General features: G+C 38.3%; 1 protein-coding gene across 4 annotated transcripts in view; it reads left to right on the top strand.

The window, feature by feature from the left end:
- BMPR1B (bone morphogenetic protein receptor type 1B) overlaps positions 1-27412 on the top strand; it is a 394444-nt gene that overhangs the window by 105823 nt on the left and 261209 nt on the right. The window lies entirely within an intron of this gene.

The following is a 27412-nucleotide window of genomic DNA, read 5'->3' as shown; positions in this document are numbered from 1 at the left end:
GATTATTGATAGTTATGCACTTATTGTAATTTTAGTAATAGTTTTCTTATTGTTTTGTAGTTCCTCTCTGTTCCTTTCTTTTTCCCTTGCTCTCTTTCCTTGTGATTTGGTGACTCTTTAGTGTTAGGTTTTGATTCCTTTTTCATTATCTTGTGTACTATCTACTATAAGTTTTTGCTTAGTGGTTACCATGAGCCTCTCAGAAGACAGCTACTTAACATAGCAGTCTATTTTAAGTTAAGTTTGAATTCATTCTAAAACTCTGCATTTTTACTCCTCCTACCACATTTTATGCTTTTGATGTCACATTTTACAATTTTTGATTTTGTGTAACTCTTAACCAACCTTTGTATAGGTATTTTTACTACTTTCCTCTTTTAACTTTCATACTGGCTTTATAAGTGATTAGTCTACTACTTTTGCTATTGAGGTATATACTTTCATGTTTTCTCCTTATTAATTAATGCCCTTTTTTGTTCTTAAAGAAGTCCCTTTAACATCTCATATAAGGTCGGGTTAGTGGTGATAAACTCCTATATCTTTTGCTTATCTGGAAAACTCTTTTATCTCTCCTTTAAAACTGAATGATAACCTTGGCAGGTAAAGTATTATTGTTGGGAAGTTTTTTCTTTTTAGTACTTTGAATATATATCATGCCACTTCCTTCTGGACTGTAAAGTTTCTGCTTAAAAATCTGTTGATAATCTTATGGGGGTTCCCTTATATATAACAAGATGTTTTTCTCTAGCTCCTTTTAGGACTGTCTCTTTAACTTTTGACATTTTAATTATAATGTATCTAGGTGTGGATCTGTTTGGATTCATCTCTTTTGGAACTTTATGGGATTCCTGGATCTGGACATCTGTTTCCATCCTCAGGATAGGGAAGTTTTCAGCCATTATTTATTCAAATAAGTTTTCTGTTCTTGCTCTGTTCTCCTTTTTGGACCCCTATAATGTGAATGTTATTCTCCTTAATGTTGTCCCATAGGGTCCTTAGGATAGCTTCACTTTTGAAGTTACCTTTCTTTTTGTTGTCCTGTGTGGGTGAGTTTTACTGCCCTGTCTTCTAGGTCTCTGATCCTTTTCTGTGCTTCATCTAGTCTGTTGTTGAATCCCTCTAGTTTATTTTTCATTTCAGTTATTGTATTCTTCAGCTCTGTGATTTTTGTCTTGTACTTTTTTACATTTTCTGTCTCCTTAAGTTCTCACTGTGTTCATCTTTTCTTCTCTCCTGTTTGGTAAGCATCTTTTATGATCATTATTTTGAACTTTTTATCAGGTAAATTATTTATGTCTGTTTTGTTAAGATTTTCTTCTGAGGTTTTGTCTTGTTCGTTTGTTTGGAACATATTTCTCTGTTTCCTTATTTTACTTGACCCTTTGTGTTTGCTTCTATGTATTAAGTGAAGTAGCTACCTCTCCCAGTCTTGAAGGAATTGCCTTGTGTAGAAGATTAGTGTTGTCATTCAACTTTGCCCTGACTTTGTCATTGTCAAAGCAGCCAGATTTACTCCTGATAGGTCCCAGTTGTTGAGTGTGTGCCAAGACCTGTCAGTTTTCCAAAGGGCCGGATCTCAGTCGATACTTACTTTTAAGCTGATTAGAAGCCAGAACCTCTCAGGTAGCAGCTTTTAAAGTGTGCAAATACATAAAGTCCTGGGGCGCCACAGTTGTCAACCCTTTTATCTTCTAGACCAGGTGATGTGGAGAAGTATACTGAGCAACATTTGGAAAAATCAGGGCATTGGATGAGTGTATAAGCCCCTTTCTGGGAGATACTAATGACGTAGAGTGAAGCTAAAGGAGAACACAGACTGTGTCTCCTGGCCTACTTTCCCTGGAAGTATATAGTCTTTATAGTCTCTAGAAGTATACAGTTTTTATAGTCTCTAGATGTCTGGCAAAACTGAGGCTCACGCCTCAGGCTGAAATTCCAGGATGCCTAAGTAGTCCTTTTTCACAGATAGACTGCGCGTGTGTGTCCGTCTGCCATCTGTGCACTGCCTTGGGCTGGAAGCCTACAAAGAACTGTCTCTATGATTGTTATAGTCCCAGAGAATCCAGACACACAAGTCCTCCTGGCCACTAGAACCAGGTGATCAGAGTGTCCCTCCTATGGACTGTGTGTGCCTGCTGGCATTAGCAAGGCAGAGGAAGAGCACCAGGTCAGAATGTGCCTGCTGCCTTTAACAGGGCAATGGAAGAGTACGGGGACTGTGTGTGCTCCCAGCACTAATGAGGTAGAGGGAGAGAGAAAAATAGCACCCACCAGTACCTCTGGCATATGCTTTAAGATTAGCAAATGAATCTCCTTCACATATGGTCCAGGTACTTTTCAAACTGCTGCCTTTATCCTGGGCCCCAGGGCAAGTGAGTCTGTGTGTGAGCCCTTTAAGAGCAGGATCTTAAAGTTCGCTACATCCATCTGGACATAAGCCTCATTGGTTTTCAAAGAGAGACATTTTGGGGGCTGATGTCCCCAGTGCAGGTTCCAAGGGTTGGGGTTCCTGATGTGGAGCGCAGACCCCTCGCTCCATAGGGAGAAGCTCTGGATATGTGAGATCCTTCTCAGTTGTGAGTTGCTCTGCTGGTGTTGGGGTTTTTGGGTGAGACTGCATCTCTGCTTTTCTTACCTTTCTCAGTATAGCCCTTTTATTGTTTGTTGTGAAGGAGTTGTTCAGCTAGTTTTCAGGGCTTTTTCAGAGGGGATTTTTCTGTATATAGCTATAAATTCAGTGTTATCTGTGGGAGGAAGTAAGTTCAGGATCTTCCTATGCTTCCACCTTGGGACACGTCTCTAACCCCACCCCCCTGCTTTGTTTTAATAGCACCCAACCTAATGGGTGTGAGGTGATCTATCATGTGGTTTCAACTTGCATTTTGCTAATGATTAGTGATGTTGAACATCTTTTCATGTGCTTGTTGGCCATGTCTTATTATCTTTGGAGAAATGTCTATTCAAGTCTTTTGCCCATCTTTTAATTGTTTTATTTATTTATTTATTTATTTATTTATTTATTTATTTTTTGCTGTTGACATGTAGGAATTTTTTAAAAATATTCTGAATATTAAACCCTTGTCAGATAATTTGCAAATATTTTCTCCCATTTTAGTATGTCTTTCCACTCCGTTGATTGTGTTATATCTTATGCAAAAGATTTTTAAGTTTGGTATGGTTCAGTTTGTCTATGTATACTTTTGTTACCTATGCTTTTGGTATCATATCAAAAAACGAATTTCCAAATCCAGTATCATGAAGCTTTGTACTTGTATTTTCTTCTAGGAATTTCGTGTAAAGGTCCTTCTACATTCTTTCACGTGTAGATACTCAGTTTCCTTAGCACCATTTGCTGGAAAGACTTACTTTTTTATTGAGTAGTGATGGATTTTTTGTTGAAGATCATTTGATTACTTATGTTCACGTTTATTTCTGAGTTCTTTATTCTTTTTTTAAAAAATTTTTTGCTATGTTTTTATTTTGAGAGACAGAGACAGAGAGCGAGCAGAGGAGGGGCAGAGAGAGAGACACACACATAGAATCTGAAGCAGGCTCCAGGCTCTGAGCTATCAGCACAGAGCCTGACGCAGGCTCAAACCCACAGACTGTGAGATCATGACCAGAGCCGAAGTCAGATGCTTAACCAAGTGAGCCACCCGGGAGCCCCTCTTTATTCTTTTTTTTTTTTTTTTAATTTATTTGTGAGAGACAGAGAGCAAGTGTGAGTATGAGCGGGGGAGGGGTAGATAGGGGAAGAAAGAGAGAATCTCAAGCAGGCTTAGCACTCCACTCTCACAGACCCTGATGCTGGACTCAGTCTTACAATGAGATCATGACCTGCTGAGCTCTTCATTCTGTTCCATTAGTTGATATGTCTGTCTATACATTTATAGTATTGTACTGTGTTTATTAAAACAAAAAGAGTCCACATATATGTGGACCCACACAGTTCAAACGTGTTGTTCAAAGACCAGTTGTATTTATTATCAAGAAGCTCAGCTGGCTGATATTCTGGGATAGTTGAATCCTACAAGATCTATATTCTCTGTTGGAATTAAAGAAATATAACTGAATAGTGAAAATGAATTTCACTACCAAATAAGTAGGTGAATGAAACTAATTCAAGCAAGTCAGAAAATTTGTTATAATAAAAATACAAAATAAAAATTCTTAGTGATTTTTCTCTGAGAATATAAATAAAAATTCCTTAAAGAGGATAAAACATTCAGATATGATATGAATTGAGATATTTAACCAATTTCACACAAGCTTTTCTTTGGTGAATTTTTAAAAAAAATTAGTGATCTGTATTCTACAAAGTAAGAACATAGCATATTTTTAAGGCATTCCTCAATAAAAGATGAGTTTTTCAACATTTCTGAAAACCCTGCTGAATGGAAGGCAATATGAATATTTTGTTTTTGCTGTCTATGAATGGAGTTCTTTAAGAAGGAGAATATTTCATATTTTGAATCATTTCAACATAAATAGGTAAGTTAATGAATGATGTTCATTTTCCTCAATTTGTATATCCGTAGTGCTCCTTGTCATTATTTGTCAGATCCGGATTATCGGTGTTGTATAGCAGTTTAAAATTCCTGGAATTGACGTTAATTCCTGTTAGATATATTCTTATAATATGGTCATAGACATTTCCATAGAAGTCTGCTGGAGACTTGGTTTTTGTTCTAGTGTCTGTCACCGGGTCATGAGCATTCTGTCCCTACAGAGTTAAGGCAGATTACCATTTGGGACTAAGGCGTGGAGTTTCTCTGAGGACTCAGTGCTGATGGAGGGAACTGTCACTTCATCAGATTATTAAAACTAAAAACTTCCTGGGATCAAGCAAGCAGTCTTCAGCCCAACATTTTGTTTTATCAGGACTGCTATCCTTTTGATTTACTGTTACAAACCAAACTTAACCTCCATGCTTTGATGAGGTTAGTTTTATAGGAAAATGTCTGGGGGTACCTGGGTAACTTAGTTGGTTAATCATCCTCCTCTTGATTTTAGCTCAGGTCATGATCTCAAGGTTTATGGGATCGAGGCCTGCATTGGGCTCTGTGCTGGCAGGGTAGAGCCTGCTTGAGATTCTCTCTTTCTTTCTCTCTTTGCCCCTCCCCACTCTCAAAAATCAATCAGTCAGTCAATCAATCAATCAATCAAAAAGGAAAATGTCTGAAAGAGACTGGATGCCCTAACCTAAGCCCTTCCTCTCAATTTCAGGGAAGGTTACTAGTTTCTCACAGTCAGAAATCATTTTTTCCTGGATTCTGTTTTTGTGGAGGAAAAAGCAAAAAAAAAAAAATAGCATTTTATGGTTTAGATATTTGTGCTTGATTTTAAGGCTTTGGCAAATTAAATATACTATTTGTATTCTTTGACAGACACAAGCGGCAACTCTCTCTTTAGAAAAAGAGATTATTGTAGGAAGATACAAATGAAAGGAAATAATAATTTGCTTTTTGGGAGTTGCAATATTGGGTAATCCAAGGCGACCCGCTCTTTAGAAAAAGAGATTGTGGGAAGATACAAATGAAATAATTTTCTTTTTGGAAGTTGCAATATTGGGTAATCCACTCCAAATCAAAATTCCTGGCATATGATAGGCACTATTTGTGCAACAAACAAATACATTTTAAATGTAAATTAGACCTTGAGAATTATCTAATCTGCTTCATTAATCCCACTGAAGCTAACATTTATCACTGAATATTAAACATTTTTGAAACATTCTTGACTTTTTACAGGTGAGGAGATAAAGCACAGAGGAAATTCAGTAAGTCATCTAAGGCCGGGGTGAAACTTGTTTATCAGTTCATCAGTTACCAGTTACTTATCAAGTGTACTGTGTACTAAGAATATGTTTCTAGGTGAACTGGTCTCACGTAGGCATTTTAGGCAAGACTGCCTATTGTATGTCAGCATTTCAATTTGATGTTCTTTCTGGAGTCATGTGATTTATGTTGATTGTGCCATTTATTAATGCTTTTTGTATGTAATTTGAATGTTCTTTTTTAAAATTTATTTTTTTAATGTTTGTTTATTTTTGAGAGGGAAAAAGAGAGACAGTGTGTGTGAGAGAGACTCACACACACACAGTGCGAGCAGGGGAGGGTCAGAGAGAGAGGGAGACACAGAATCTGAAATAGGCTCCAGGCTTCAAGCTGTCAGCACAGAGCCCGATGCAGGGCTCGAACTCACTGACCGTGAGATCATGACCTGAGCCAAAGTCAGATGCTTAACTGACCAAGACACCCAGGTGCCCCTGTGATTTGAATGTTCTTTAACTTGCAGTAACTTTAAAACACAGGGTTAGTGAAAAGTAAATCAGCTAATTTATATATGGCATCATCATCTCATAGAATTTTGTTTTCAAACTATTAAAATGTTCTATTTTGTGAATGTAAATCAAGGTCTCATGATTTTGACTTAAAGATAGTTGTATTCTAATAAAATTCTATGGTAACTTTATGTATGAAATGGGTTTTATTTTGCTTTGGGATTATGGGAATCTTATACTAATTCTGGCAGTCAAGTCACTTTGTTAATTTAATTTATATATTAATTTGTTTGCCTGCTTAATCTGATAACATTAGAATGGAAAATATTGTTATCTTATTTTTGTCTTTGACTACACAGGCATTTTGCTTCTAGTCATTTTTCTTGTTCTGTGTCTCTCTTGTTTATGTGGTTTAGCTGGAAAAACATGTGTCATACCTAATTAAGGTCTAATTGTAGTTTATGCAGTTTTTCCTAGAATGGTATATTGGTGATGTAAATACTCACAAAAGGCTGTGAAAATCTGGCTGTTTTAGAAAATGAATATGTAGAAAAATGTTATAGCTCATGCAGCTTATATACTTACCCTTAAAAATCTGTGGCTCTCTTCTTTTTTAAGTGAAATTTTGCTTTAAATAATATCCCCAAACCGCAAGTCTGCTTAGAGTTAATATTTGCTTCTTTTTGGAAAGATGTCAGACAAACTTCATATGCTGTCTGTAATTCTGTTACATATAGTACTATATTTTCTCCTATTTATAAACTAAGAGCTCCAAAGTTAGGGTTTTGAGATGTTGTACAAATATACCCCTGCCCCCAGTTTTGTTATGTGTTATCATTGACTCTGCATTGAATTGGTAAAAAATCACTCATACTTCTCTCACTTTTCTCAAGCCAGTAGATTAAAACAAAGAGCAACTCAGTTTCCCCCACCTTTGTTGACAAGGTGGAATTCAACTCTTTCTTAGATGTGAAAGGAAGGGAAGGTCATTTCATGCTTTGTTGATAAAAGTAAGGTCATAGTAATTATTAAAGAGTTCGAGATGTTTGGTAGGGATCATTTTTGCTTTTTGACATTCCAACTTTGTGGTATGCTGAAGTTACCAGAAAGATAATATATTTTATACAATGAATAGAATGTACAATTGTTCCTTTAATTATCAGTAAAAACACATAAGATAAGGAAACTGGCATAAATCAACATGACAAAGTGGATGTGGATTTGTTATATAATGAGAAAGTAACTGTGCCTTTCCTTTGAAATGTTGGCTGACACCCTGAGTCTTTTCATCAAACATTTACACATTTGCTAATAACCTTTCCCCAAATATTGCTGATATCATCACGATAACATTTTTCAGGTTAATAGAAACTAGATTACAAAATTATGCTGTTTTCCAGCAAATCCAATCCATTATTCTTTGGGGCTGATAGTTCTAGTTGGCTTCACTCATTTGAGAGGACAAATGGGAAACAGGTGGTCTGGACTTCAGAGGCCTCAACCCTGAGTAGATTGCCACAGACCTTGGTGACTGTTCACTTGGAAACCCTTTTCTAACCGGTTTGTCCCTTATGCATAGCTGCTTCATAGAATGTGCTACTACAGTGGTCAGGCTGTGTTATAAATGCTTCGTATATATGCAGTTTATTCTTTACAGTGATTCTTTGAGGACTGCTCTGTTAATATTGCCATTTTATAGATGATAAAACTGAGCACTAGAAGCTTAAGACTGCTGCCCAAGATTATGTGGCTGGTAGACGGTAGAGTTGGGATTAAATCGTGGCCCCATGCTCTTGACTGCTGAACTGAACTGAAGACATCCAGCTCTGTTTGAACGCTACTCTATGGCAGTCCTTTGGTTATCATACATCAGCTCAGAGCCATCACTACAGATTCACATTTGTGGCCAAATCCTACCTTTATGTAAAATTATGTATTTCACCCATATCTCACAATTCTTGACAGCCTTTTCAGTCAAAAAGAAATAGATAAAAATTATGTCTGTGGGGATATCAGCGTAAGGACTCTCCTCCAAATTAATGTCTGCAGTTCTGTTCATGTTTGTAGAGATTTAAATTGTTGTAATGAAAGGTGAAGATAATATTCAATAAGAGAATATAATTTTCACCTTTAGATTAATGATCGATCATAGTTCCTTGTTGTCTTAAAAAATTGTTCTGGAGAATATTTGTGTCATTACTTCATATTTCTTGGAATGTTTGCTTAATATTATAAGATTAATGGTAAATTCTGTGAGGGGAAATCACTGCATATTTCTTTGAAAGTGAAATATTTAGGGACATGAATTACATACTTGTTGGAGTGATGAAGCTCGTTTTCACAATGTGACTTGTTATACAGGCAGGAAATGTTGGTCAGAAATCTGAATGGAGCATATATAAGGCCACAGAGCTCTGAAAACCTGTATGTAAGGGCTTCGTCATTTTCAGGATTGCTTTATATATACTTCTATTTAAAGGCTTAGGGATGCCGGTAATTGTTTAATTGTTATGCTTTTATGTTTTCTGTAAAATTATACTCTACTAAAGGCATACTCCCTTCTCTACTCTTTCTGTTACCAAAGATGGCACCATCCATCTGGTGGCAGTTAACTGAATAATAGACTTAGTACAGGAAGGAAATAAGGCTCTAAAAGCTTTCAGACCTCTCACCAACTACACCCAATGTGAAGAAACACCTCTCTAATGTGAGACAAAGTGTTAGATGAAGAAAACGAATAGTTAAATATGAATTAACAACCCTTAAGGATCTGGATGTCAGAGAATTTGCAAGTCAGGGTAGAGAAAGTGATATCTTAATGCAACTTGAAAAGATGAAAATAATTTTTTGCTGTGTGCCACAGTGAGATTGAGCCAGTTTATTTTCTATGTGAAGAAAATCAGAAAACATTAGATCAGAGAGAGTGGTGAACATTGTGTGAACATTGCATGATTAACTGGCTTATAATAACAATTGAAAGGTGTATTTTTCTTAAATCTTTTTAAATAGCAAATGAGTTGATAGAATAAAAGTTACACTCCCTAATGTGATTGACTTTAACCTATCAAAATTTTTAATTCTTTAAGTCATTGCTAAATATGTTAGTAATGTTTTCAGAAATGTACTTATTTCATATTTATGAGATTCCATTGCTTGCTTGAAAATGATCATTTTAAAAGACAATAACATAATTTTAAGTAAGAATGAAGAAATAATGCAGTAGGAGAAGTATTATTATCACTGTTTTTTGAAGTTTTTCTCCTGGGTTCAGGATTTTAAGGTTAAATTTTCAACATAGTAAAGTCTGGAACCATACATTATGTCCTGGTACTTCAACAACCTACATTGACTTGGATATCTGAATCATGGGATTTTCCTCATGGGGAGAGTCGATGAGGGAAGAAGTCAGAAATCTGGTCTCAATCTGGTGACAGTCTCTTTCTAGAGGATAGTTGTCAGGGGCCTAGGGCATGGCATCACACATCTGCAGTACCAGAGTGAATAGTCTGGAAGTGTTTGATCCGCTTTTTTTTGATTCATGCTCACAGTTGTTGATGGATTCAGATTTCAGTCCCAAAGGAGAGGGGTCTTTTCCTAGGACTTGGGTTGAGATCAGAGAACTAGTCCGTTGGATTGGCTTCCAGGTCGTAATTTCCTTCTAGTCAGTGACCCAGAACAAATCAGAAAAGCAGGGAGAACCCCAGGCCGTGGACTGGGTTCCTGTAATTCTGCTGGCAGAGAGGGTGCCTATAGGCTTCTTGCCTTAGAAATAAAATACATGATTAATCTAGATCCCACCCCCAGTAGGAAAGGCTCTTAACTGTCTGGCTTTGTAAAGATACACCAGAACAATCAGAGTGGCTTAGTTTGTAAAAACTACAGTTTTAACTACATTCATAAAACAGTGAGATCCAGAAAAATAGAAACTGAAAAGCACATATATATTTCCAGTGGTATCAACTTCCAGAGGTACTGAATTTCACATATTTTCTAGAAATGTAATATTTAATAGGACAATTAAAACAATATTTTATTAGTGAAAACAATCCCTGCTTATGGTAGAGTCAGCAGAAGGTAAAAAGATTTCTACCACCTCAGTATTAGCATTTTTTTTAGTTTGTTTTATTTTTGAGAGATACAGAGAGCAGGGGAGGGGCAGAGAGAGAGGGTAACAGAGGATCTGAAGTGATCTCTGTGCTGATGGCAGAGAGCCCAGTGTGGGGCTTGAACCCACAAACCATGAGATCATGACCTGAACTGAAGTGGGATGCTTAACCAACTGAGCCACCAGGGTGCCCCAATATCAGCATTTTTATATTCCTTCCTCCCCCTTTCTGTATTTCAGTTGGAATCATATTGCATTTATTATTGAATGGCCTTCTGAAACACCATTTTAATGACTGTGTAATCTTTCTGTTATATTGTTTCAGATTATATCTCTAGAAAACATTCCTGAAAGTAAAGTAACTGGATCAAGAAATGAAAATATATTTTTTAGGGCTCTTGAAATCTATCACAAGATATTTCCCAGAATGCTATATAGTTGGTATTTGTTATGGAGTATAGAAGGTGACTGATTTGGTAGAGAATTCTGATTATAAAAATCTTTGACAATTAAATAGAGGGAAATTTGTGTTTCATTGTTTTAATATACTATTCTTTGATCTGTTCTGAGGTTCCATTTTTTTTGTCCCATATATTTATTAGACATTTGTATTTCATTTTTTTGAGTTTTCTATTTACGTGTTTGCAGGTTTATCTATTGCAGCTTTAGCTTATTAGTTTGTATGAGATCTTTATGAAATTAATATTCATACTATTTTGGCTGTCAAATATTTCTGTAGTGAGTTGCTTTCTATTTTATGGATTTATTGAAATATAGAGGTTTCCTGTTGTATATTCAGGCCTAAAGAATTTTTCCTTATTTCTTCTAGTATCAATATTTAGAAAGCTGACCACCTAGATGGTTATGATAGTTAAGAGATGAACATGCACATTTTGGACCTGTTTTTGTCATTCTCTTCTCATAATAATCTTAGGAAGTAATTGCTTCTCCTACCTTGTTTTGTAGATGATGAAACTAAAGTGTAGAAAGATTGTTAATCTCTGAGATAACTCAGCAAGTAAATGGTAAAACTGGCAATTGAACTGGTCATCTGACTACAGATCCCATGCTTTCACTACTACCCCACATCCAATAGAGCAGAGAAGACAAGTGTCCTCTTAAAATGACTAAGATATTAATGGAAGTCATCATAGAAGACACTTGATTTAATATTTGAATTTGATATTCATCTTTCTAATATTAAGTGGTTTTCTGTTCATCCAGAAGATCTTTTTTTTTTTAATTGACAGTATAGAGTTAGAACAGTATCTTAGGAAAATTTTTTGTCTAACCATAGCCTGCAGTGTATTTTAGTGTCATAAATTGGTGTGTGTACGGACAAGGCTTGGACTACAAGAACTTAGTTTTTAATACAAGATTTGATATATTTAAAAAAAAACTTTGAATGTTGAAAATGCTGCAGTTATACCAACCATGTGGATTATTTATATTTCTTAGATTAAATTCAAATTTAAGTAATTACAGATTTGTTATTGGTGTTTTTCATCCATTACCTAAGAGAAATGATTATCACACCAATGAAATAATTTTTTATTGAACATCCTCTTAAATAAAATGGCAGGACAATAACAAAAAGACCCTCTAATTTTGTTAGTATTTTTATTTTTTTATTTTTTATTTTATGTTTTTATTATTTATTTAATGTTTATTTGTTTTTGAGAGACTGAGAGAGACAGAGTGTGAGCAGGAGAGGGGGCGAGGGGGAGGGAGACAGAATTCAAAGCAGGCTCTAGGCTCTGAGCTGTTAGCACAGAGCCCGATGCAGGGCTTGAACCCATGAACCATGAGATGAACCTAAGCCGAAGTTGGATGCTTAACAGACAGAGCCGCTCAGCGCCCCTTGTTAGTATTTTTAAACTTTTTTTTAAACATGCAAGATGCTGTTAAAATATGTTTGTCATTTGCTAAAAAATAGAATTTTCCTAGAAAGAAAGTCTTTCTCTAAAACAGATGAACTCTGTATATCTATGATAAGTTCTCATTCAATAACTGGCAGAATTTCAGAGACTACTTTTTAAATCATGGTTATCTCTATAGACACACCTCTTTTTGTTGCATTTTGTGGATATTTCATTTTTGCAAATTGAAGCAAACGTGGCAACCCTGTGTGGAGCAAGTTTGTCAGTGGCATTTTTCCAATAGTATTTGCTCACTTTGTGTCTGTGTCACATTGTGGTACTTGTCAAAGGTTAACTATTTGTTATGGTGATCTGTGGGCAGTGATCTTTGTTTTAACCATTGTAATTGTATTGCAGCATCATGAACTACACCCATATAAGACGGTATAGTGATCTGTAAACCTGTGTGCTCTCTATGTTCCACCCATCAGCCATTTCCTGTCTCTCTCCCTCTCTGTGGGCCTTCCTATTCCATGAGACATAGCAGTATAGAAATTAGGCTGGTTAATAAAGCTGCAAAGCCTTCTAACTGTTCAAGTGAAAGGAAGAGTCACCCGTCTCTCACTTTATCTCAAAAGGTAGAAATAATTCATCTTAGTGAGGAAGGCATGTCAAAAGCCAAGCTAGGCTGAAAACTAAGCCTCTTACAGCAAAGTTAACCAAGTTGTGAATGCAAAGCTGAAGTTCTTGAAGGAAATTAAAAATGCTACTCCAGTGAACACACAGATGATAAGGAAGCAAAACAACCTTATTGTTGATACAGAGAACGTTTTAGTAGGTTGGATAGAAAATCAAACCAGCCCCAACATTCCCTTAAAAAGTAAGGCTTGACCCAGGGCAACATCCTAACTCCCTTCAATTCTCTGAAGACTGGAAGAGATGAGGAAGCTGCAGAAGAAAAGTTGGAAGCTGTCGGAGGTTGGTTCATGAGGTTTAAGGAAAGAAGCCATCTCTGTAACAAAAAAAGTGCAAGGTGAATCAGCAAGTGCTGATGTAGAAGCCACAGCCTATTATCTGGAAGATCTAGCTAATTCATGAAGGTGGCTACATAAAACAGCAGATTTTCAGTGTAGACAAAAACAGCCTTCTATTGGAAGAAGGTGCCATCTAGGACTTTTATAGCTAGAGAGAAGTGTTTGCCTTCAAAACTTCAGAGAACAGACTGGCCCTTGTTACGGACTAATGCAGCTGATGACCTTAAGGTGAAGCCAGTGTTCATTTGCCATTCTGAAAATTTTAGGGCCCTGAAGAATTATATTAAATTTACTTGTGCTGTATGAATGGAACAGCAGAATCTGGGTGACATCACGTTAGTTTACAGTATGGCTTACTGAATATTTTAAGCCTACTGAGACCTACTGCTCAGAGGAAGAGATTCCTTTCAAAATGTTACTGCTCATTGGTAGTGTAACTGTTGTTCAAGTGTGCTGATGGGGATGTACGATGAGATGGATGTAGTTTTCATGCCTGCTAACACAACATCCATTCTGCAGCCCATGGATCAAGAAGTCCTTTTGACTTTCAGGTCTTAGTTTTTAAGAAATGCATTTCATAAGGTTATGGTTTGCATAGATAGTGATTCCTTTGATGGATCTGAGCAAAGTCAACAGAGTTTTTTTCTGGAAGGGATTCACCCTTCTGCTCCTAGGGGGTCATCGGCCTAAGGGATGGGTCTGTAGAGCTCATGGTGCACCGAAGGCTTCTGAAAGATAATGGATGATGGACGTCGAGTGGGGGAGCTGCTGCTGGAGGAAGGGTTGAGGCTGTGGGTGCAAGGGCACCACCTTGTACCTCTGGACAAGGTCTAGACCACGGCCCCTGGACACTGGTTGCAGGCAGAGAAAGAAGTCCTGGCCCCACAGGTGGTGCTGGCGCTTGGCTTGTGACACCCTGGCGTCTGGGAGTTACCCACACCAGCAGTTCTCAGGGCTGCACTGGGAGCTGCCTTCCTCCAGACATCTACTCATACTAGCCCACTGGGACCAGGAAATACTGCTGCTTTGCTTAGAGCACCAGTTCTCTGTAGGGAGGATTCCAGCAACCTGAGCTCTCCTTGGTGACCCTGGATTTGAGGGACCTGTTCTCCACCTTCACTGTCACTTATTTGCAGGAGATCATCCTGGCAGCCAACCAGCTCTAGGCCAGTGCGTCCAGGCTTAAGTGGACACCAAACATGGGCCCAGGACCCACACCCCAGCCCTCTTCCTCTTGGCTGGACCCACTGCCGTCACACTGGAGCCCGTGGAAATCTGCATCTTCCTGGTTTCAGTCCAATGGGAAGAGCATGGCTAGACGTGCTGTGGGCAGGCAAACTCTCCCCTCCTGTTGCTCCTGCTGCCACCAACCAAAGCTGTTAAAATGCTACTACCAACACGTGTGTCAGGGTGGGGAAAACATGGGAGACAGGTAAAAATACCAACCGTAAGGGGAATTTGGAAGAAGCTTATTCTAACCCTTATGAATGATTCTAGGGGGTTTGGTACTGGAGGAAGTAACCGCAGGTGTGGTAGAAATAGCAAGAGAACTAGAATTAGAAGTGGGGCCTGAAGATGGGACTGAACAGCTGCAATCTCATCATACAGCATGAACAGAGGAGGATTTGCTTGTTACGGGAGAGCAGAGAACGTGGTTTCTTAAGGTGGAACCTACTTCTGGTGAAGACTTGAAATGACAACAAAGGATTTAGAATATTACCTAAACTTCGTTGATAAGGCAGCAGCAGGGTTTGATAGTATCACTCCAGTTTTCAAAGAAGTTCTACTGTGGGGAAAATGCAATCAAATAGTATCACATGCTCCAGAGAGATTTTTCATGAAAGGAGTCATTAGATGCAGGACACTTCGTTGTCATCTTAAGAAATTGCCGCAGCCCCCCAGCCTTCAGCGGCTACCGCTCTGATTAGTCAGCTTCCACCAAATCGAGGCAAGACCATCTACCAGAAAAAAGATTACAACTCATTGAAAGCTCAGAGGATGGCTAACTTTTTTTAACAATAAAGTAATTTTAATTAAGTTAGCACATTTTTTTAAAAATATAATGCCGTTGCACACTTAATAGGCTATATTACGTAAGTATAGCTTTTATGTGCACTGTGAAGCCAACAACTTCATCTGACGTGCTTTATTCTGGTGGTCTGGCACTGAATCTACAGTATCTCTAAGATATGCCTGTAAATTCAAGGCAGAATGGCTAATTTGCTCTCAATACAGTGAATCAAAATAATGTATTTTATTTTAAAATTTTTATTATTTTAGAGAGAGAGACTGTGAGTGGGGGAGAGGGGCAGAGTGGGGAAGAGAGAGAATCCCAAGCAGGCTCTATGCTCAGTGTGGACCCAAGATGGGGCTCGATTCTACAACCCTGGGATCATGACTTGAGCCAAAATCAAGAGTCAAGTGCTGAACTGACTGGGCCACCCAGTCCCTCAAAATGATATTTTAATCAACTTTTGAAGATAGAAAACCACGCTTTTTTCTTTTATAGGCTTGTGGGTGAAAAAGATGCAGCATAAGAATTTGGCAATGAAAGGAGTTGCGTTCCAGTTCTAGGCTCGGGCAAATATTTTAATCTCTCTAGGCCTCCTTTCTTCAGCAGTTAAATAAGTCATTGATTTTGCCTCAGGCCCCTTCCAACACTAAAAATAATCTTTGTAAAATAGATTGAGATACGCTGGGGTCATTTGTCAGTGCAATGAAGGACTCGTAAGGGCAAGAAAGTGTCTCAACCTTGGCTGTGCACCTGACCAAATTTGTGAGGCTTTGAAAAATGCTGTGCTGTTCTCTAAAAGATTACAGTTCAGAACTCTGGATATTCCAGACTCAGGACTATGTATTTTTATTTTATTTTATTGTTTTAAATTTATTTATTTTGAGGGAGGGCAGAGAGAGAGAGAGAGAGAATATGCACGCATGTGGGGAAGGGACAGAGAGAGAGAGAGAGAGACAGACAGACAGACAGACAATCCCCAGCAGGTTCTGCACCATCATCACAGAGCCCAGTGTGGGGCTGGAACCCACCAATTGCTAGATCATGACCTGAGCCAAAGTCAGCTGCTTAACTGACTGAGCCACCCAGGTGCCCCTGGACTGCTTATTTTTTTTTTTTTTATATTCATTTTAGTTTTGAGAGAGAGACAGACAGACACAGCCTGAACAGGGGGAAGGCCAGAAAGAAGAGACTCAGAACTTGAAGCAGACTCCAGGTTCAGTGCTGTCAGTATGGAGTCCGATGCAGGGCTCAAATTCACAAAGTGTGAGATCATGACCTGAGCTGAAGTCGGATGCTTAACTGACTGAGCCACCCAGGACTGTGTATTTTTAAAAAGCTGTGTGAAGCCATTGGATAGTCAGGTTTGGAACGACTGGCATGAAAAGGGTCCCGTGTTACTGTCTCTCACTGTTCTTTCTCCATTGAAGGATTGAGGAGGAGGACCTCTTTCCATGGTATCTTTAATTTGAAAAATTTTTGTAATAGAGGAAGTTTTCTTAATAGCAGGCAGAGGGAAGTATGATAGTCTTTTCTAAGAAGCAGGAACCCTTCTATCACCAGATATGTTTTCATATCGGAACACATATAGCTCTGCCTTATCTTGAAAATAAGTTTAGTTGTCTTCATCAGAATTTAGGTTGAGGATGGAGAATAGGAGTAGAGATAGATTAAGATTTAGCTGGAGCTTTGCCATTTTTCCTTTCCCCTTCATGGTTGTTTTTGTCAAGGTTTGCTTTCTACATGTTAGGTAGCATGCACTTAGCATACGTTGTTTCATTATCTTGTCAACAACTCTTAAAAGAAGAGTTGATATATTTTTTTAATGTTTGTTTATTTTTGAGAGAGAGAGAAAAAGAGAGAGAGAGTGTGAGTAGGGGAAGGGCAGAGAGACAGAGAGGGAGACACAGAATCTGAAGCTGGCTCCAGGCTCCAGGCTGTTTGCACAGAGCCCAATGCAGGGCTTGAACCCACAAACTGTCAGATCATGACCCAAGCCAAAGTTGAACGCTTAACCGACTGAGCCATCCAAGAGTCCCTGAAGAGTTGACATTTTAATATGTTCCTTTTACAGATGAATCAGAGACTTTATGTAGCTGGTCCAGGATAACTTTGCTAGAATCAGAGTGGAAATTTGAATTTAGGTTATTTTGACTCAGAGAACTTTAAAAGATACAGAGTGCGTGGTTTTCAAAAAGGGTTTTTCAGACCGCAAGCTTTGAGGACTAGAAGTAAAATAAACTGGGGGCACCCGGGAGGCTCAGTCAGTTAAGCATTGGATTCTTGATTTTGGCTCAGGTCACGATATCACCATTCATGAGATCAAGCCCCGCACTGGGCTTTGAGCTCGTAGCATGGAACCTGCTTGGGATTCTTTCTCCCTCTCTCCCTGCTGCTTTCCCGCTCAAAATAAATAAGCATTTAACAGAATAAACTCGTTTTTGCAAACAACACTTACCAGATATCGTGATTATAAATACAGGAATTCATACATTTAAACTGTTAACATTTTTGCTTTGATTTGGTTGGCAATGTAGATTGAGTGTACAGATCCTCACCTTCAGGTCTGCTTATAGGTAGAGTCAGAACCGGCACCAGGCTGAAGTTAGGAGACACACTGGCCTCTTTTCTCCTTTGCTTTGACCTCTTCACCCTTCCTGCCGGCCTGCCTTCCTCCTTCCCTGCCCCCTCCCATTTTCCCTCCTTCTTCTTTCCTCCTCTCTGCTCTTACTACTCTTCTGTTTTTCTCTTCACCTTCCTCCTCCCTCCTTTCTCCTTCCCCTTCTTCTAGTTCCCTTGGGTTTGTGGGCAGCACCCAGGTTTCAGTGCAGGGCTCTGTTTCCTGATCTCCCTTCCTGGAAGTGTCACGTAGAGACACTGAAAACTTGGAAAAGAGACTTAGGAAAGTAACTGTGTTCTAGTTCACCTCCCTTCTTCCACTGAAGAAGAAGGCAGCTGTCAGCTGGGTTCCAGGCCAGAGCTCTTTCTTTTATAAGGTGAATCTGAGGTAGCTTGTTGGGAGACGGGGTCTGTGAATTCTGAAACTAAATACCTTATTTGTTTGTATATATGTTTTCTGGTCAGAGTCGCTAAGGAGTCTGTGTCCAAAAAACAAGACAGAACAAAGTATTTGCAAATTCCATTGCATTGACATTCTAGGTAGCCTTATCTCATACTTCCTATCTCTGCCCCTAATCAAATATTACTGCAATAGCTCATTCCCCAAGGGTTTCTTATTCACAGTGATACACATGCTCATTTTTTTGTTTCCACTTTTCCTGTTTTCACAATGTATTTGGGAGTGTTCATGTAAAACGTGAAACAACTTATTGATAACTTTATTTTTAACCAAGCAGAATACATGTAATATGTATTTATGTATTTTCCTAATATATGTAATCTATTCCTTAATACACTTCATAAGAATTTTATTTAATATACTTAAAAAATGATTTCCAGGTGTAAGATTCTTCATTGCTGCCTAGTCAGTGTATATATAATCCAGAAAATTTAAGGTACAGAACATAGAATGCCTGTTTACGCCATATTTCTTTATAAATTATTTTTGTGTCATTGTCATTACTGTACCAAGTTTTAATTTGTTCCCATTTTTTGAATCCAGAGGTTAAAACCTTGAATGCTTTAGGGGTTGGTGGGAATTGAGTGGGTTGGGGGTAGGACAGCAAGGATTAGAAAAACTATGACAAAATAGAGAGTAATTGTATTGCTGAAGTATTTACATTCACATCTGAGGAAAAATTCTGATAAACAGATGTGGACAAGGATAGATATATGTGATCCTGTTCTACTCTCTTTGTAGAACTAAACATGTGTCACTAAATTGGATACATTTGCATTTAAACTATGGCAGCAAAGGGGCACCTGGGTGGCTCAGTCTTAGACTTCGGCTCAGGTCATGATCTCACAGTTTATGAGTTCAAGCCCCATGTCAGGCTCTATGCTGACAATGCAGAGCCTGGAGCCTGCTTCAGATTCTGTGTCTCCTTCTCTCTGCCCCTCTCCCACTCTCTCCATTTCTCTCTCAAAATAAATAAACATTAAACAAATTTAACTATGGTAGGAAAAAGGAAATGAGTTTTCAGTCATACTTTGAGGAACATGTGCTTTTTGATCCATATCTCTGTTCTGCATTGAGGTGAGGGTTCCCTGAGTAGATGGACTATTGAATCTCCAGAATCTGTCAGAATATTTGGCACGTAGTAGGTGTGTTGAAAACATACTTAGCAGTATACTCAGTTCCATGCCATAATTATTCCTTAAATCTGTCTACTGCTATGTGTCTCTACCCTTGGTACCCACATCTAGGGCACTATCTTTCCTAAACCAGTGTTATAAATTATAACCTATTTTTCTGATTCTAGTCTTATGCATGTCCACAATGAAGCCAGAGTGATCCCTTAAGGATTCAAAACTAGTGATACAGCTCCCCCAGTTAAAAGCTTTTAACAGATTTCCAGTGCCCTTGAGCAGAGTCTTAACTACCTGCTTACTCCTCTAGCTTCATATAAAAACTGACCTTAAATCAACTAGAGGATCTCCTTAAAACAGATAAAAGTTGAGGCCACTAGGGAGGGGTTAGAATTTTACATAACCTTGCTTAAGTGTAACAGAATTTTTAGACATTCATAAAATAACATCTCATGAAATATCAACTGCAGACTTAAGTTTTATATGTACAGATTGGGCTTATTGATGACAAAAATTATTCCAGTCCCCCATTTCTCCTTGTATCTATATCCTCTGCAATGTGATTTTTCAGCGCTTCCTTTTAAGAGGGTAGAGTCTTTGCCCACCTGTGGAACCTGGGCTGGCGTCATGATTTGCCTCACCTAATAGATTGTAGCAGAAATATGGGTGTGCCGATTCCCAGATTAAGGCTCAAGAGCCTTGCTTGCTTCGGTTCTCTTTTAGAACTCTGCCACCACCGTGACAGCATGACCTGGCCTGGGGTAAGATGAACAGCCACGTGGAACACAGCCAAATTGCTAAAAATTTGAGGCCAGCCATTCTAGACTAGCCATCAGCCAGCTGACCCTGACACATGGAAGAGAGTCCCGTTAGGAGACAAGCAGAGCCCCTTACGCAACCTGTACCTTGACATGCACTTGAGTGGGTCCAGTGGAGACCTGAAGAATCTCCCAGCTGTCCTGTAGACTCATAAGCAGTAATTAATGTTTGGAGCTATTGAGTTTTAGGGTGGTTTATTTTTGTAGCAATAACTACAGTTACCCAGATACCAGTGTCTTTTCCATCCAGTCACTGAAAAGAAGACTCAGTAAAAAGAAACAAATTGAAAATGTTGCATCTTTTTTTTTTTTAAAGAAATTCATTATTGATGTTTAGAAGGATCTACCTATTCTTTAAAAAAATTTTTTTTTATGTTTTATTTATTTCTGAGAGAGAGAGAGAAACAGCGTGAGCAGAGAGGGTCAGAGAGAGAGGGAGATACAGAATCTAAAACAGGCTCCAGTCTCTGAGCTGGCTGTCAGCACAGAGCCCGACGCGGGGCTCAAACCCATGAACTGTGAGATCATGACCTGAGCTGAAGTTGGATGCTTAACCGATTGAGCCACCCAGGCACCCCAGATCTACCTATTCTTAAGGATTTGCATAAAAAGGTGAAGTTTGAATATTTTTCTATTCTGATTTGTTTTTAAAACCATAAGAAAGGAATACAGAGTATCTCTGTTTTTTAACTGGAGCTATTGGAGCTAACAAATTTATTACCAGAGAAGAAGATTGTACAGAGAAAATAGCCAAAATGATCTGTAGTTTTTGAACGAAGTGTTAAATTTATATAGAAAAAGGACACTTGGCTCCCATTTCTGACATTATGACAGAATAAATATTTTGAAAAATCAAGATATTTAAAATATATAACAAGCATAAACTAATGTTGAATATATTTTTTATTTTTATTTATTAAACTTTTTTAAACATTTATTTATTATTAAGAAACAGAAACAGAGCATGAGCAAGGGAGGGGCAGAGAGAGAGGGAGACACAGAATCTGAAGCAGGTCCAGGCTCTGAGCTGTCAGCACAGAGCCCGATGCGGGGCTCAAACCCACAAACTGCGAGATCATGACCTGAGCTGAAGTCAGACATTTAGCCAACTGAGCCACCTAGGTACCCCTTGAATATATTTTTAAATGCACTGCTATGCTGGCAAGATACAAAGGGAAATCTTTAGAGATCAAAAATAAGAAAACGTGAATCTAGAAAAATAACAGAGCTCTGTATCTGATATCACTGGTGACCCAACCCTGCAAGAAGAAATAACACTTTAAGATGAAAACACATTACTACTGATAAAACAAGGCCACTACATTTCAGTAAGGGATTCAGATATCCTGAAAGATAACAATAGTTCTTGTATGTCTCTAAATGCATGGCTTAATTTTTTTAAAGCTAAAATTAACTGAGCTGCAGGTAGAAGTTGACAGATGCCCCTGTTCAGAAGGAGATTTGGATGCAATGCTCTTAGTTATTAATTGACCAAAGCAGGTCCCTAATGAGCGAGCATATAAGAAGAGTGTAGCTACCCAGATACTACATTTGAATACCATGGCTCTGTGCTGTATACTGCACAGCAAAGCCGTTGAATACACATTCTTTTCCAGGTTGTGGAAAATGTTTTAAAAATGACCATAGACCTTTCAGGTGGCTGAGCACAAGGGAAGGTGTTGTGTAAATAACCTCCCCAGGTCTTCTCTCCTGATGATTTAAATTCACAAGTATTAAATCTCTTTGCAGAAGTATACCCTCAATATTACTTGAAGGCAGGGGATGTGAGATTGCAAACTGTGAGCCTGGCAGCCCGACACAGTGCTGTCCCTCCACTGTGGTGCTCGTGTTGCAGGTTTGCAGCGTAGAATGCCGACTGAGTAAAACTGTGGAGAGGATGGAAAGGGACCTGGACCATGAGGAAAAGTTGGAGAGACTGCACCAGAGAGATTCAATACAGCCCAAATCCGAGAACACTGAAAAAGAAACTGGGCAGATCAGAGCAAGACTGTAGGAAAAGGATTTCAAAGAATATTATTTGAAGGGTCAGACCAGCAATTTGATGAGACAGGCTTCCAAATGTATAGCTTTTCAGGGAGAAAAAGTAAAAAGGTAAGAAGAGTCCTTTGGTAATTAGATGGTGAAGGACAAAGGAAGGGAGAAGGGTAAGTTTGGCGCTATTTTAGAAAGCAAAATAAAACCATAATCTTTGGGGGGTTCAGCACTTTCCTCTTATCACCAAATCAGATAAATAAATGATCCACGTAAAACAGCTAATGTACCTGGACTTTGCCAGCCTGACAGAAGAGAGTACCAGAAAGCATTCCAGTATGAAAAAATGAACGAAAGGGAAATAAAATCTATACAGCTCTATTGAAGAAAATCAGGAAATGGATTTTTGTGGAAATCAACAACAAAGTCAGGTGATATTCCACCTCTGTTCTGGAAGACAACCAGGAAGCAGAAAAAAACAAACAAACCTCTCTGCCCTCCAAACAGAGTTAAATATATTTAGCAAGTATTTGAGTATATGAAAACCTACCTTTAATCATAATTTTAAGAACCAAAAGCAGAAATGAAAAAAAAAGCAAGGAAAAATGAAAAATTATGTGTGTATTGAACTCAGGAAATAAATGGAAGAAAAAGACAAATTATGAAAAAAAAATAAAGATACATTGCAAGGCACCCAAGGGAAAATGGATGCAAATGGAAGTTAATAAGAGACATCAGAGAAATAAAGGGCAAAATGCCAAGAGAATACAAATGACACAAAGCACCAACGTGGATCAAAGAGGAAGTAGCAGAAGTGGAAGATAGGAAGATAGGCAATGATAGAAAAATACCTGCATTGTCTTCTGAAGAAAAAAACCAGAATATACAAAACCAATATTTAAAACTGAAATTTAAGAAAATCTTTCACAAATAGAAAATGACCTGAATCTATGCATGCTGAAAATGGTTACGTGGGAAAATTAACCCTGAACAACCAGCTCTGAGATTTAGCCTGTTTTAAAGATAATGATAATATTCTCAAGGCCAGTAGGCAAAAAGAGCAGACAGTATACAAAGGCAAAGTAATTAGACTGATATTAGACTTTCAGGAACAACAGATAAAGAAAGCAAGGCAGCCAAAGTACAGTTTTTTTTTTTTTAATGTTTATTTCTAGGAGAGAGAGAGAGAGAGACAGTGTGAGCAGGGGAGGGTCAGAGAGAGAGGGAGTCACAGACTGAAACAGGCTCCAGGCTCTGAGCTGGCAGTCAGCACAGAGCCCGACGCGGGGCTCGAACCCATGAACACGAGATTGTGACCTAAGCGAAAGTCGGACGCCCAACCGACTAAGCCACCCAGGCGCCCCCCAAGGTACAATTTTTACTGTGATACCAAAGTAACTGAAGGAAAGTATGAACCAAGAATTTTATAGCCCAACTATCCTTCGAACATCAAGGCTTTAGGAAAGCAGTGGGGAATTTTGTACCCATCAGCTCTTCCTGAGGAATCTACCAGAGGATGAGCTGTATCTAAACGAATGATGAGCAAGAGGACTGATAGTGATTATTTTAAAATAAATAAATATACATGTAAGACTAAAACAAAGGTAGAGGTGAGATATCACAGCTAAAAAAAAATTAGAGGGAAGGAAAAAGATGATGCTAGGAAATTAAGGTCTTTGTCTTGTTGGCAATAGCAATAGCTGGTATTAAAGGATAGCGAAAAAACCCAGCATATTGTAAGACATTAAACAAAAAAACAAAACTTAAGGACATGAAAATTGTGCAAGTACAAAGGCAACCACTCTAACAAAAATAGTCCATTTGTAAATGCTATCCCCAGATCGTTTAAAATAAAAGAACAAACAGCAAGAAAATACACATAATTGCACAAGATTATGATACATTCGAGACCAAATATATGAGCCATAATGATAGATATGAGTGGGGTTAACTTACCTGGTAAAAGAAAGTTTTCATTTTGGCGTCTAAAACAAAACCCAGCTATGTACTATTTTATTAGAGATACCCCTAAAAAGGGTGATTCAGAAAGGCCAAAAATAAAGGATGGACAAAAGTATGTTGAGAATAGAGACACAGTAAGAAAGCGGGGCTCCTGAGAGCAGACAAAGGAGAGTCCCAGGATCAAAATATGAGGCATCACAGAGGACATTTTCCAGTGCTAACCACCACAATCCACAGCAAAGTATGTATTTTCTAAATAACCCACGGGCAACTGCCTTTATGAAATAAAAATCAAGAGATGCAAGAAGACAGAGTCCATTGCAAATGGGTGACTTCAGTACACTACACTTGGCACAAGACAGGTCAAGTAGACAAAAGGTTAATAGGAGATAGAAGATCTAAACAACATAATCAGGGTGGGATTCATGGAGGTGTGTGTGTGTGTGTATACACATTCACCCTGAGATAGAGGTGACACATTTTTCTCAAGTGGCCTGTCACACATTAATAAAATTGATCATCCATCAGTGGGAAAACATTGATTTCATTAAGTAGAAAAATGACAAGTAGCATTTTCTGCTCACTATGCATTAAACCTAGAATTTCTTAACAAAACCCAAAACACATTAGGACCTTTTAAGGAAATAGAAATGTTGAATTTATAGAGAGGAGGCCAGGTGTGTATGCACGAAGTTTGTAGAATGACAAAGGATGCATCTTCATGGCTTTTGAGACAATAGAACCAGGTGGAAGAAAAACTCTATCACTTAGAAGGAATAAACATTTTTAATTTGCTAGTTCCAATGCTAAATTCAACAAACCTATTTTCCATTTTTCCTCTCTGTGCCAAATACTAGGTGTTTGGAGATGAAAAAGAAACTCTTGCCTTGGAGAAACTCCCAGTAGAAGTGGGTAATTACTATCATTAGTATAGTGGCAGAATTGATGAAGTACTATGGGAAAACACTTGATGTCTGAATTAATACTTGTACTTTTTTTTTGTTGTTGTTTTTTTGCTGGTGGTGGAGGAGCTGGGTGTTCACAGCAGGCAGAAGCCCTCCAGACTCTACTTTGTTTTTTATCTACACCTTGTGTTTTGGATGATGCAAATCCTGTTTTATAGATGACACAGTAGGCAGTCAGTACAGTTAAAACCTGACTAATAGTTTTCATTGATCTCTTTTCATAGTGTATAAGTACTTGTATCATTTTATTTATACTTTTTGCTAATCCTTTAAATGAAGAGATTGGAACCCAACTTCATAGAGTTATGTGAAGACCTTCAGAAGACGTTCACCTGAATAGATCTTTTCTAGATGCTTCCTCATGGGGATCCCTTCTGTGACTCATTTTGGGCTAGCAATGAGGTGGTAAGTTAAATCTTGTTTTTGTTATCATAATAACTTCCCCTTCTTTTAATTACATGAGTTAGACTTGTTTATTTTAGACCACTTAGAAAGTATAAAATGCAAAAAGAAGAAAATAAATATTTTCATTAATTCCGTCACATAGTTGAGCCCTTTTCACACTTTGGTTTTATATTCTTCCAGTTCTGTCTCTCCTTCCCATCTGCCCAGCCCTCTTTAGCTCCTTTCTTGCCTTCTATTTCATTTGCACTCTGTACATGTACATTATTAAAGATATTTTATGTATCTACTTTTATACATTGTGATGGTGGTACCAGAAGTAATAGTACATTGGGTGGGAGGATTGAGAATGGCCTTCTTGGAGATGCGACTTCTGAGCTGGGCCCCAGAGGACTGGGGAGGATTTTAGATAGGCAAAATGGGAAGAAGATGATGGCAGGTAAAGTCTCTTACTAAAGCCCCAGGAGCAGGAAAACATAGGCTGTGTTTGCCCAATGTAAGTAGTTGCAACTATATGGTTATTCATCCTCATAATAGTATAAATAATAACACTAATGATACTAAGTGCTTTTTATGGATCAGGCACTGTTCTGAGCACCTTGTAAATGTTCCCACATTGTATTATGAATTCTGTTACAGATAAGGAAACTAAAGCATAGATTGGTAGTAAGTTGGTGCAGAACTGATAAAGTGATAAGGCTGGGGTCAAGACAGAGGAGGGCTGTCTATAAGTTTGTGCTTACGTCCCTAAGTAAAGTGACAGTGACCCAGTATTTCAAGCTAGTCTCAAATTCAGATCTTTTCTTGTAAGTTTATCTACATGAAATTGAATTGTTTTATTGGATTTTATTATTAGAAAAGTTATTAATGAAAGATCTTTAAAGGAACCACTTACTCCAGTGTTTCTTACACTGAATACTTGATATTTTACCAGTATTAAAACAGTTGAAATTTTATCATACATGATGCAAAATTGAATAGGATTAGTTTTAAAAATATTGAATATAGACTTTAGGAGCCTTCTTTTTCTTTAAATGTTTTTTAAGTTTACTTATTTATTTTGAGAGAGAGAGAGAAAGAGAGAGAGAGAATCCCTGGATGTGGGCCTCCAGCTCACGAACTGTGAGACCATGGCCTGAGCTGAAATCAAGAGTTGGATGGCCAACTGACTGAGCCACCCAGGTGCCCCTCTTTTTTGAAAAAGAGAGAGAGAGATTTTGAGGGAGAGAAAGAGTACATGCACAGGGGAGAGCAATGAATGGGGAGGAGGCAGAGAGAGAGAATCCCAAGCAGGCCCTGTGCTGTCAGCACAGAGCAGGAGCAGGGCTTGATCTCATGAACGGTGAGATCATGACCTGAACCTAAATCAAGAGTCAGATGCCTAACTGGCTGAGCCACCCAGGCTCCCTAGTAGCCTCATTTTCCTTATTTCAAGTGTATATTGGAGCTTCAGTGAACAAGAATCCAAGAGACACCTCCATCGTTATGAATTTTTATTGTAAATAGTACAGGGCTGATGTTCCAAGTGTGTTATCCAAAAGGGAACTTAATAGAGTTTTAATAAAGATATTTTATCCCTTGCCTTCCTATATAAATATGTATTTTTTTTTATTTGAGAGAAAGAGAGAGAAAGTGTTAGGAAGGGAAGGGGTGGGGAGGGAGGGGAGACAGAGAGAGAGAGAGAGAGAGAGAGAGAGAGAGAGAGAGAGAATCTTAAGCAGGCTCTAAGCTCAGCACAGGAGCCTGTCACTGGGCTTGATCGCACGACCTTG

Source organism: Hyaena hyaena, unplaced genomic scaffold (assembly GCF_003009895.1).
Source record: "Hyaena hyaena isolate Hyena2069 unplaced genomic scaffold, ASM300989v1 scaffold_191, whole genome shotgun sequence".
In the NCBI taxonomy this organism is placed as follows: Eukaryota; Metazoa; Chordata; class Mammalia; order Carnivora; family Hyaenidae; genus Hyaena; species Hyaena hyaena.
The sequence above is the reverse complement of the archived record's forward strand: the minus strand, read 5'-3'. Positions and strand labels throughout refer to the sequence as shown.